The sequence below is a fragment of the Scylla paramamosain genome, unplaced genomic scaffold, assembly GCF_035594125.1.
Source record: "Scylla paramamosain isolate STU-SP2022 unplaced genomic scaffold, ASM3559412v1 Contig79, whole genome shotgun sequence".
In the NCBI taxonomy this organism is placed as follows: Eukaryota; Metazoa; Arthropoda; class Malacostraca; order Decapoda; family Portunidae; genus Scylla; species Scylla paramamosain.
The window spans coordinates 184601-197500 of NW_026973744.1; the positions used below are offsets into that span (position 1 = coordinate 184601).

At 39.3% G+C, this 12900-nt stretch overlaps 2 long non-coding RNA genes across 8 annotated transcripts in view; one reads left to right on the top strand and one right to left on the bottom strand.

Annotated features, from left to right (window-relative positions):
• Positions 1 to 2373: 2373 nt before the first annotated feature.
• LOC135098757 (uncharacterized) lies at positions 2374 to 4662 on the bottom strand. Its single transcript, XR_010267328.1, has 2 exons — positions 4152 to 4662; positions 2374 to 3206 (listed from the first exon to the last, which is right to left on the bottom strand). It is a non-coding gene; the product is annotated as an uncharacterized LOC135098757 (long non-coding RNA).
• A 20-nt stretch (positions 4663 to 4682) lies between these two features.
• LOC135098758 (uncharacterized) overlaps positions 4683 to 12900 on the top strand; it is an 8990-nt gene continuing 772 nt past the window's right edge. The window contains exons 1-11 of one of the 7 annotated variants that reach the window (XR_010267332.1): positions 4683 to 4936; positions 5075 to 5200; positions 5403 to 5520; positions 6561 to 6730; positions 7933 to 8069; positions 10378 to 10547; positions 10772 to 10908; positions 11101 to 11208; positions 11550 to 11689; positions 12326 to 12498; positions 12850 to 12900. The exon at positions 12850 to 12900 is cut by the window's right edge and continues 114 nt beyond it. This is a non-coding gene — a long non-coding RNA (uncharacterized LOC135098758). Of the gene's footprint in view, positions 5521 to 6560; positions 6731 to 7932; positions 8070 to 10377; positions 10548 to 10771; positions 10909 to 11100; positions 11209 to 11549; positions 11690 to 12325; positions 12499 to 12849 lie in introns of all 7 variants that reach the window. The other 6 variants (XR_010267333.1, XR_010267331.1, XR_010267330.1 and 3 more) reach the window with 6 other exon arrangements.

Below are 12900 nucleotides of genomic sequence, written 5' to 3' on the forward strand. Positions count from 1 at the left end.
TTTTCTTCTCTTTTCATTCTCACTCCTTTCGTGTATTCAGAGGAGAGGTAGGTGAGGAGAAAAGAGAGGAGAGAAGAGAGGGAAAGATGGAGGGGAAAGGAAACTGGAAAGAGGAGAAAAAGTTAGGAAGAAGGAAGAGAGAGAGAGAAAAAAAAGGACATGGAGAGGGAAAGAAAGGAAACAGAAGGCTGAAGGGAGGGAGAGAGAGGGAGGAAACAGGTTAGAGGAATGGAGGAAAGTAGAGTCGAATTAGAAATGGAGGAGGGAGGATACGATGCAAGGAGTGTTTGTAAAGTGAGCGCTGATTGGCTGGTGCAGTACGTCCGTAGGTGCGTGATTCAGTGGTGTGTATAGCCTGCCTTGTGTTGCTTCCTGGGTGCCTGGGTCTGGTCTCGTCTTGCCTGGAGGTGGTAACACTCAGAGGGAAGACCAATCACAACTCTTTATCTTGTGTTGTTTGGTGTGTGCTTGGCTTTTGTCACGTTTGTAATTACTCAAGGGGAAAGGTTGATTCATTACAAAGTTTATATATTTTATTGGTATGGGTATTCTTTGGTAATTCTGGATACTATTGCAAAAAAAAAAATGTTTGGGTTAATAGAGAGAGAAGAAAAGAAAGATAGAATTTATATATTTTACCTGTTAATCCTTTGAGTGCTAATGATGCTATGACAGTCCATTAAGTTTGCAAGGAGAGAGAGAGAGAGAGAGAGAGAGAGAGAGAGAGAGAGAGAGAGAGAGAGAGAGAGAGAGAGAGAGAGAGAATCACCATGACAGCAGGAAACTAATATGTGAGCCCTTTCCTGTCACCCCCTCCCTCTTTCACCATTCCTACTCCCTTCTTCCCTTCTCCTATTCCCCTTACCTTTCCTCCCTTTTCCTCCCTTTTCCTCCAGCTGACCCTTGTTTTTGTTTCCCATTTTTTCTTCACCTGGGTAATTTTGTCGGGGGGTTGGGGGAAACATACTGATACGATCTCTCTCTCTCTCTCTCTCTCTCTCTCTCTCTCTCTCTCTCTCTCTCTCTCTCTCGAAAATTGAAGGTGGGGAGAGCAGAGGGGAGGGAGAGGGAGGAGGAGAAAGGGGGAGGTGGTGATTTGAAGGTGATGCGACTGTGATGGCTGTGCTGTGATAATGTGCTGATGATGATGATGTTGATGGTGACGGTTCATTCAATTCTTGTTGGTTTGTCTGATGTGTGTGTGTGTGTGTGTGTGTGTGTGTGTGTGTGTGTGTGTGTGTTCGCCTTAATATTACATCTTTCCCTCACTTCTTTTCTTTCTCACTTATTTCTCGTCTGTTTTTTTTTTATATAGTTCTTCATTTTTTTCTCTTCCTCATTTCTTCTTTTATATTTTCCCTCGTACATTTGCTGTGTGTCGCTCAAATTTCCTTCACTCTTCGTCATTTCTCTTCCATATTTCCTTGACATAACCTGTCATCTCTCTCTCTCTCTCTCTCTCTCTCTCTCTCTCTCTCTCTCTCTCTCTCTCTCTCTCTCTCTCTCTCTCTCTCACTTTTTCTTATCTTTCTTTTCACAAACACCGTAATCTTTCCCTATCACCTTCCATTTACCTAAACATCACCTGACTGACATTCTCACCTTCCCCTCTTACTCTCCCCATCACCTTCTCCCTCTCTCTCTCTCTCTCTCTCTCTCTCTCTCTCTCTCTCTCTCTCTCTCTCTCTCTCTCTCTCTCTCTCTCTTAAGGCCGGTTCACACGATCATGCTGCATGACAGTCAGCATGAAACAACTGCATGAAGTAGATGCATGAAGCGCGTTCGGACGAATCACACCTATCGTCATTCAGTGCAAGATCTAGCGGTGGTTGCGGCACAATGTCTCTTTCTCGTGATGATGCAATTGCGCTTGGTTTGGCAATAATTTTAAGAGAGAAAAAAAATTCTTCACGCCAACGGAAAAGGAGATGGGTCAAGGCATGGATTGCCCGAAAAGAACATTCGCACACAAACTTAATGAATGAATTGCAGTGTGAGACAGACGACTGGAGGAACTACCTCAGAATGGATGAAGGTACCTATAACAATTTGTTGGAACTTGTGTCACCTTATATCAAACGTGAAAATACTAACATGAGGGAAGCCATTACTCCCCATGAACGTTTAAGTGCGACACTACGGTTCCTGGCAACAGGACGTTCTCTGAAAGATTTACGATACTCCGCACGAATGGGCACCTCAACATTATCAGAAATCATCCCTGAAACATGCAACGCAATATTCCACGTCCTGAGAGGTGAATTTTTACAGGTAAGTCAACGTTTATTTCAATAAACATTTGAATTAATGATTAGTCATTGCTTATGAGAAATACCTTATATATTTCCTGTAAAGGCACTGTGAAACACTTCGTTTTAACCAAAAACATAATTTACTTCATTTAATATACATTATTTATGTAAATAAGTACATGTTGCAAAAACATAATAAATCTGCAATGCTACTTTTAGAAAAGTATCCTTCAAAAATAACCAAATTGAGTTCCTTCACTTTACATTATTGATGTAAATAAGTACATGTTGCAAAAACATAATAAATCTGCAAAACTACTTTTAGAAAAATATCCTTTAAGCACGGACATGTATATCATCATAAATACAAATGAAACAAGTCTTTTCTGAAAAACATCTTCAAAGAGGAGTGAAATTCGCGAAATAACAACCTAAATTTTGTGGATCATTGCCTACATTTGGGGTAAGGGGAGGTTCACTAATGGATGTTGACCCTCGGATTTGGGGGGCATCATTGTAATTGGAGTATTGTTGGGATTGTATCATAACATGAGGTGACGTAACTTGGTTTTAAACAATTTAAACAATATCTGAAGGCTTAAATGTTACATTATTAAAGTTTAGGCTTACATTGCTACTAAGCTCTCCTCCTTCTGCAGCGTCTAGAACCTCATTAATTAAGCGACGTGCTACCCTACTTGTTTTAGGGTCGAACTCGTCCAGTTTTGAACCTACATATTTACCAAAAATACTCATTGACGACTCTGGACGCTGCAAGTTTTCGGCCACTCTCTGTAGGATGTCATGCGTCACATCATTTTTCTTTGTGGGTCTCGGTCTTTTGTTCGGAGTTGGTGTTTGAACTGATGTGCTGCTTTGTGGCGAGGTAACATCAGTATCCAAGTCGTCAGCATGACCTGGTTCAGTGTCTTGCGATACAAGGTCTGTTGTTTTCTGGTAAAGAAAAGGTTCATCACGTGTTAAGTGCGAAACATATCATTCAAATTATTTATATGTAATATGCTGAATAACAAAGACTTTCAAGAGTCTGTAACAGTTAATGTTTCCCACGTCTATTATTATTTCCCATTTTTTCCAGTTCCCCAAAACCGAACAAGAGTGGACAAACATTGGAAACCTATTCGAAGAAAAATGGAATTTTCCAAACTGCCTTGGCGCAGTTGATGGAAAACATGTACACATCACTCCTCCAAAGGATGCAGGGTCTTACTTCTATAATTATAAAGGGTACAATAGTCTAGTTTTAATGGCAGTGGTCAACGCCAATTATGAATTTTTGTACGCAGACATAGGTACCAATGGCCGTGTTTCAGATGGTGGCGTATTGAATAACACTACTTTTCGAAAAAAAACTCAAAGACAACGAACTTCACATTCCACCCATTGGGAAGCACGGTCTCCCTTGTGTTTTCGTGGGAGATGAAGCATTTGCGCTGCGACCTGATTTTTTAAAACCATATCCACAAAAGGAGCTGAATGATGACAGAAGAACTTTTAACTATCGTCTATCAAGAGCTCGAAGAGTAGTTGAGAATGCGTTTGGCATATTAAGCGCTAGATTTCGCATTTTCCACTCAACTATAAATCTCAAGTTAGACAGCATTGAGAAGGTGGTGCTAGCTACAATTGCATTGCATAACTATTTGCGAAGTAAAACAGTCACCACTCATAATATTAATAATGATTGTAATGACATGATGCCCAATAACAACAGCGATGAAAATTGCATGGCTAGTTTAGAAAGAGGAAGAGATGCACGGGTTGCATCTCAAATTGCTCGAAATGTTCGGGACAACTTTATGACATATTTCACAGGCGAAGGTGCTATTGCATTTCAAGAGAATGTACTGTAAACATGTAAGCTAATGAAGTACTTACCATTGTATTTCCATCTTCCTCTAAAGTGCTTGTACTTTGGCGAGGAACATCTTGGTCCGCAACAAACCTTAGTTCGTCAAAATAGTACAGAGATGGTGTGTATAATTCATCTGTACCAGAGCCAGATTTTTTTGAATCATTAATTTTCTTCAATTCTCTTCTGAAACTACTCCTCAGAGTGTTTATTTTTCTAAGTACATCTGCCTTTGATGCTCCAGGGACTAGTTTTCTGTATATGTCAAGTAACGCATCTAAGGCACTATTCCTTTTGTTTTTGTTACTATAATCCTTACATTGCACTCTCCACAAACATTCATGATTTCTATACATGGAAATAAATTCTAATGTATTATCTTTTTCGTTTTGCTTATCCATTGCACTGAAAAACAAGAAAACAACTATATTAATCAAAGATAAGAGCTTGTGTACTGTTCACAAATACTGGCAAGAATGACGCAATTTGCATGACTGACGTTCACTCGGTCATGCCATACATCAGGCCATGCCAGCTCCGCCCCTTGCTTACAGGATTTCCCTTCATACGTCATGCCGCGTGTTCATGCTGCATGTCATGCCAAAAACGGGGTTCACACGATCATTCTTTCTAATCATGCATCCGCTTCATGCAGTTGTTTCATGCTGCCTGTCATGCAGCATGATCGTGTGAACCGGCCTTTAAGCATCCAGGGGCCAGATCCACGAAACGGTTGCTACTTTTAACAAACTGCGATCAGCGCCCATTATCAACCTCGGACCGCCATATGGTATCCACGAACGCATAAGAGGTTCGTGTTGCCATAGTAGCAAGGTTGGTAAGAAGTTACAACCTCCTGAGGTGATGTAGGTTAACTCCACCTCGCCTGAAAACTCTTATATAAATATTTATGTGCACAAAATAACCTTTTTTTTTAATTGTTTACAAGCTTTACCAGCAAGGAAGCATGGTTTTGTGATGCATAAAGTGAAATCTTGCATGGAACACTGAAAACAAATGAAGAGGCTGATTTGTCCCACACGTGCGCACTCCCCATTCCCCCGCCCACCAACAAGTGTGTACTGTGATTACGTATTGTTTTCGTCGTTTCTTGTGCATATATTGGATATTTTCTTAACATACTACCACGTTCGTGCCTTGAGGCAAGAAAGGCGGTTTCAGGATCGCCTTGACCCCTTGGCATTGAGTGATAATGAGCTCATGACCAAATATCGCTTCCCTCGGCTGACCTACTAATCCTCTTGTTTGAGATGCAGCCTCAGCTGGAGAGAAGGACAAGGCATAGCCAGGCATTACCAACTCACACCCAGGTTTTGCTGGCCCAGAGACTGTTTGCCAGTGGGCCCTTCCAAAACGTCATTGGAGACACTGCAGGTAAGATGATACTGGTGTTGCATGCTTCAGTACAGGGGCTGGCTGTTGTGGAAATTATCAGGGAGCCCTTTCCCTGACCTTATTACTGGTCTATTCTCTTACATTCTTCGCATATACCTTTAGATACACATAAAACGTAACTTTAAGGCGAGGAAGAAGTGCCCCTGCCCTTCAGGGAGTCCAAGGGATGGGCGAAGGTCCCCAGAGATTAGGTTAGTCACCGTACACTTTTATAAGAAACATTACCTAATCTAACATAACCACAGGGGCTAGACCCACCCTTAAGGACACTAATATAAGTTAGCATAACCTGTGAAACACCCCTGAAGGATGGGGGTACATATATGTTTCAGGTTTATCAAGAGGTACTGTATATGTGAAAGAATGGAAGAGGATAGACGTGTAATAAGGACAAGAGAGGACTCCAAACAATTACCACTACTTTTTGTTGAAACAAATTGCACAATATCCTATAAATAACTTTTGTAGGTGAATAAACTTGTGGTGAATAATACTTAAGTGTGGCTGACTTTCAAGGATAAAAGGCATAAAAGTCAACCTGCTGCATGCCATAGTTTATAAAGTTGTAATCCAGTGTTAGGAACGTGCCAAGATTAGTTAATAGTGCCAAAATATGTGAGTGCATAATTGATAAGGAGGGATGAGGGATGATGCTAACCTTACCAAACCTGCCGTCAAGTACCCCCGGGGCTGTCCCTTCCTCACACACCACATTATTATTCATGTGTACAAATATTTCTAGACTTGTAGGTTTATTTCTGACATGTTTCTAACACTGTCTTGAGGATAACTTAATTTACTAGACTGCTGGCAAAAAAATTTGACAGCAGATGTAATGTGTGCGTGGATACGGCTGCACTCATGGAAACAACACTGCATTACATCTACAAGGATCACATTGCATTTCTGCTGCTGGTTTTTTTTTTTTTTTTTTTTTTTTCTTACAGCAGAAGGATGTATCTTATTCAAAATAAATAAATAAACAAAATTAAAACTAATGGCTTATAATCTGCTTTCAGGACCTATTCAAGCAAGTGTCAGCAGGGTCTTCAAGTGTGTGTGTGCACCGTGTTGAGTGTTAAGTCAGTGCAGGAAATCAAGATGCCTCCGACACACCTTGATCAAAGGAGAACTGCACACCAGTTCTTCAGGATTAAAAATTTCTTAAGGGTTATTGGGGCCATTGATGGTAAGATTAATAATAATGTATTTTGTTTTAAATTTAGTGCTATTGTTATAGTCTATCACTTCATCGGTGTTTACTTTGAGTGAAAGGTATCTCACAGCCTCAAGTTCTTGTTAAGCATTAAAAAGTTTTCATATCTTATGTATACTGTGTGCATATCCAGTGTAGGGATGCTATATATATATATATATGAATGAATGGACGGATAGATGGCAAATGCAATTTAATATCAATAAATGCAAAGTGCTTAGCGTAGGTAGAGGAAACCCACACAATAGGTACACATTAAACACCCAAACTCTGGTAGGTACAGGGTACGAGAAAGATTTAGGAGTTATAGTTAGCTCTGAACTCCGTCTAGGGAAACAATGCATAGAAGCCAGAAACAAGGCAAATAGGGTACTAGGATTCATTTTTAGGAGTGTTAAAAGTAGAAGGCCGGAGGTAATATTAAAGTTATACTTGGCGCTGGTCAGACCTCATCTAGACTACGCTGTGCAGTTCTGGTCCCCACATTACAGGAAAGATATAGGTCTATTAGAATCAGTACAGAGGAGAATGACTAAAAGGATACAGGGGATGAGGAGTATTCCTTACGAAGCGAGGCTGAAGCGGTTAAATTTACATTCTCTAGAGAGACGTAGGTTAAGAGGGGACCTGATAGAGGTCTTTAAGTGGTATAAGGGTTATAACAAGGGAGATGTAAGCAAAATTCTTAGGATCAGCAACCAGGGTAGAACAAGAAATAACGGGTTCAAGCTTGAAAAATTTAGGTTTAGGAAGGAGATAGGAAAAAATTGGTTCTCGAATAGAGTGGTAGATGAGTGGAACGGACTCAGTAATCATGTAGTTAGTGCTAGGACACTAGAGAGCTTTAAGAGAAGATTAGACAAGTTTATGGATGGGGATGATAGGTGGAAATAGGTAGGAGTGTTTCATACAGGGACTGCCACATGTGGGCCTGGTCGCTTCTTGCAGCTTCCCTTATTTCTTATGTTCTTATGTTCTTATATATATATATATATATATATATATATATATATATATATATATATATATATATATATATATATATATATATATATATATATATATATATATATATATATATATATATATATATATATATATATATATATATTAATGATAGATATATGTAGCTACTGTGTAACATGATCATCTAATACTTTCTTTTGTGTGCACAGGCACCCACATTGCCATCAAGGCCCGAAGAGTGGACGAGGCCCTCTACTTTAACTGGAAAAGGTATCACTCCCTCTGAACATCCAACTTGTTTGTGATGCGAATGGAGTGATCCTCAGCTACTGCTTCAGATTCCCAGGTATATAGTATTATTGCATCACATGTTTACCCAACCATATATTTTATTGATTTTCATGTGACTGCAATTGGTTACTGGTATTACATAAGAAAACAGTGTGACAAACCTTGACATTAGTTATAGAAGGAGGCAGTAGACACCTGCCGAAACGATATTTACTCCCAGTGAGGTCTAAAGCACTGTTCAGGGTGTGCTGTGAACTTATCATTAAATCCAGCTGTGACCTCACTGAACGTTTCCCTTTGTGTCTCACAACACAAGGGGGCAGTCACAGCCTGCCCTCTGAAGACAACTCTCTTCCTCCACACAAAACTACAAGCACCTAAAAACACACACACCTTTCACTCAAAAATTTCAAAATCATCATGGTGACTCCTACACCAGCCTCCGCGTCCCCATCTGGGGAGGGGACCATAAATGTGCCCAGGTTGGACTGCCTTTCTGTCGACGACCTTAATTTAAGTGTCTTGACACCCCCCTCAATGTTCTCTTCATTAACTTCTGCAACATTCGCAGTCTAAGATCTAATTTTCAATCTGTAGAACACCACCTCTCCTCTTCTAAACCTCTTCTTTTCCTCCCTGAAACTCAGGTGTCTGAGACAACTGACAGTAGCCCCTTTTCTGTTCCCTCCTACTTTCTCTATCCTCATTTTCGATCCAAAGCTGGATGTTGCCTTTATGTGTGCAATGCCTTAACATGCTTTTGTGCCCACGCTCTTGAATCTTCCGAGTTTTCCACCATTTGGCTACGAATACAGAGTCACTCTCAAACTAAATTTATCTGTGCTGTATATCTCTCACCTAACTCCTCTGACTATAAGAAATTCTTTGACTACTTAACTTCCAAAGTGGAGCACATTCTGACCCTCTTCCCTTTTGCAGAGATCTCCATTCTTGGAGACTTCAATGTTCACCACCAGCTTTGGCTTTCCTCTCCCTTCACTGACCATCCTGGTGAACTAGCCTTCAACCATATATATATATATAGAGAGAGAGAGAGAGGAGAATGGTGCGATAGCGGAAGAAACATCCCTGTGTACGCTTTGTGACAAAGTGAAACCGTAAAAGCCATGTTCCCAGATTGTTATGTGAGTCATAAAAAAAATAATAATAATAATCCTATCACAAGATGTTGTAAGTTAAGTGGACATGTGTAAGAAATGATAATTCTGCGTAATTATGAAGAAATTCTGAGGTTGGTGTGTGAGGTCTAAATTTGTTAGTATACAGTGTTAGGGCCTAGCTGTATGTGGGACCATCAGTTAAAATGTTCAACAACAATTTGAAGGTACAGGAGGCTGATAAACTTGTAGGGATATTACAACAACAACAATAACAACAACAACAACAATAATCATCTTCAAGGTGAAGAAAGTTGTTTGTATAGGGTGCGGCCCGAAGGTTCAGTTGTGTGCAAGTGTTCCCTCCAGCTGCTTGCTCCACTGAGCCTCCCATGCAGCTCTTGGCCTGCCTCTCCATCTTCCTCCTGCCACTTCTCCAAACATAAGTCTTCCAGGTGTTCTGGCTTCTGTTATCCTCTCTGCATGCCCCAGCCATCCTCTCTATCTGTCCTCTGTCACCTTCACTACATGTGTGTCAGTTTGCGTCTTGTGCACCTCACTGTTGTCTTGAACCTTAGTCCTCGTGTTTGGCGTTTGGCGGAAGTCGTATCTTACGCTTCTCCTTTTCTTCTTTTTCCTTCTGTTCCTCCGGATCTTTCTTTCTCTCTTTTTTTTTTTTTTTTTTTTTTTTTTGTTCTTCTTCTTCTTCTTCTTCTTCTTCTTCTTCTTCTTCTTCTTCTTCTTCTTCTTCTTCTTCTTCTTCTTTTTCTTCTTACTACCATCATTATTATCATTATCATCATTATTATTATCATCATTCTGCCTTTTCTCCTCCTTATCGTCGTGGCCATCATCGTCGTTGTCGTCGTCATCCTACTTTTCCTTGTCCTACTACTACTACTACTACTACTACTTTCCCACTTATTTATCACGTAATGGTTTATGTCCCCATAACGTGATCCTTGTATATGTTTACATGGAAACAACACTGCATTACATGTACAAGGATCACATTACATTTCTGCTGCTGTTTTCTCTCTCTCTCTCTCTCTCTCTCTCTCTCTCTCTCTCTCTCTCTCTCTCTCTCTCTCTCTCTCTCTCTCTCTCTCTCTCTCTCTCTCTCTCTCTCTCTCTCTCTCTCTCTCTCTCTCTCTCTCTCTCTCTCTCTTACAGCAGAAACATGTATCTTATTTAAGATAAATAAATAAACAAAATGAAAACTAATGGCTTATAATCTGCTTTCAGGACCTATGCAAGCAAGTGTCAGCAGGGTCTTCAAGTGTGTGTGTGCACCGTGTTGAGTGATAAGTCGGTGCGGGAAATCAAGATGCCTCCGACACACCTTGATCAAAGGAGAACTGCACACCAGTTCTTCAGGATTAAAAATTTCCTAAGGGTTATTGGGACCATTGATGGTAATTTATGTATACTGTATGCATATCCAATGCAGGGATGGTATATATATATATATATATATATATATATATATATATATATATATATATATATATATATATATATATATATATATATATATATATATATATATATATATATATATATATATATATATATATATATATATATATAGCTGCTGTGTAACATGATCATCATGTAATAGTTTCTTTTGTGTGCACAGGCAGCCACATTGCCATGAAGGGCCAAAGTGTGGATGAGGCCCTCTACTTTAACTGGAAAAGGTATCACTCCCTCTGAACATCCAACTTGTTTGTGATGCAAGTGGAGTGATCCTCAGCTACTGCTCCAGATTGCCAGGTATATAGCATTATTGCATCACATGTTTACCCAACCATGTATTTATTGATTTTCATGTGACTGCACATGGTTACTGGTATTGCATAAGAAAACATAGTGTGATAAGCCTTGACATTAGTTATAAATGAACACTTGATATACTCCTTTATAAGTAATGAATCCTCTTGTAGTATGAAATCTCACTTTTCACAGGTGCCTGCACTCTTGTGGAGGTGGCTTGCAGTACAGACCCATCAAGTGTGTCAAAATAATTAATGCTTGCCTGCTCCTACACAACTGCTGCATCAAGTTCCTGATGACGTATGTACTTGTCACTATTTTTCTGGTAGTTGACAGGATATATCTGTATCATGGACATTAGATTTAACCGAGTACAGTCGTGAATGTTCTTACACTTGTTGTTAGGGTAATAATATTTGTCAGAAGTGTACCATCATTTAATGAAAATGATTTTTTTTTTTTTTTTTTCCCCTACAAAGATGTCTTGAAAGTCATTATGGTTTGGGCTAGTTTTAGATCATCAAAATGCTAAATGTCAAACTGCATGACTATTCCTCTCATACAATATAAACTTTAAACAATTGGAACAGTTAGGTTCCAGTCCCTAGACCTCTCAGACCCTCACAAAAGTCTGCTTACAGCTACCACCTCTTGAGGATGAAGCAGTGCCCCATGCTGATACCAACCCTGCTGTGCTGTAGAGGGATCAGTGTGCTCCAGGCAGAATTGTGTGGCAAGAAATCATACAAAACTTCTTCCAGCAATGCAGTAAGGAAGTGAGGTCAGTAATCATGTAATGAGTGAATTAATGGTTTTCCATGTATCACTGCATACTAAATGAAAGAGATCTGTGCACCATTTAAATTCATCAAATACCTAAGTGGCTTGCTAGTATTAGGTAGGAATAACACAAATAGATTAAAAAAGTGCTGTAGATTTATTTAAAAATAAAATAAAATTACCAATTACCAAAGTCTTTGCAAGAAAAAGAAAAATATAACATATGAGTATAGTTCACATCCTGAAAAAAAAAAAAAAAGTAAATAAACTTATTTACAGAAATATCTACCAGCAGGTCACCACAAAACACTAATCTTACTTTTGTACTTTAAGTAACACAGAAGCATTGTAGGTATCACAGTGAAGTTTGGTATTATATTGCACTAACATTAACATGCTGCTCGAGGTTAATGATAGAATTGCTACAACTTAATTCTACAGAAAAGAAATATAACTTATTATAACTTAATTTGATAACTTAGTCTTATAACTTAATAACTTAATAAAGGTAAACTTATGAAAGGTAAACATTAAAATGCTATAAATTATTTGTGGGTGGTGTTGGCATTAATGAAGTGCTCAGTAAGTGTTACCAGCTGCTGCAATGAATGCACAATGTTCCTCTGCACTTCAACAGATTGTCAAAGTGCCTGGGACATGTTTTGTACAGCCAGCTGCACCATCACCAGCTCGTCCATACTCAGACTAATCTGCTGTTGGGTTTCCTGTGCTTGAGAGAGAACTTCCAAGTCAGAGTGGCCATCTGAAATACAGTTTAGAAGCAAACATGACTACACCTCAAGTTACAAAGTAAGTGGTATTTCAAGTTACATGTCATGCTATCTTGCTGTGTCCTTTTACCTCATTTGCTCCTTGGACCTTTCTGCTATACTGTACCCAGGGTGGTGGTGTGATGCACTTATGGAATCAACACTTTATATGCCTCAGAGATGTATTCCTCAAAAAAAAAAAAAAATATAATAAAAAAATAAAATAAACAATTAGGTCAGAGTAGCAAGAACAACAGACTTACTGGCAGGAGTTGTATAATCAGTGTTCATTGTACTGGAGGACACAACTGAATACATGTTAACATGTTATTCACCATTGCATGTAGTCATCTATAATGAGCATAATTTGAACAAAGATCTTCTCATCCAGTGCAGATGATACAGCATTGTCAAATCCAGAGGCCCCTGTGGACCCAGCGAC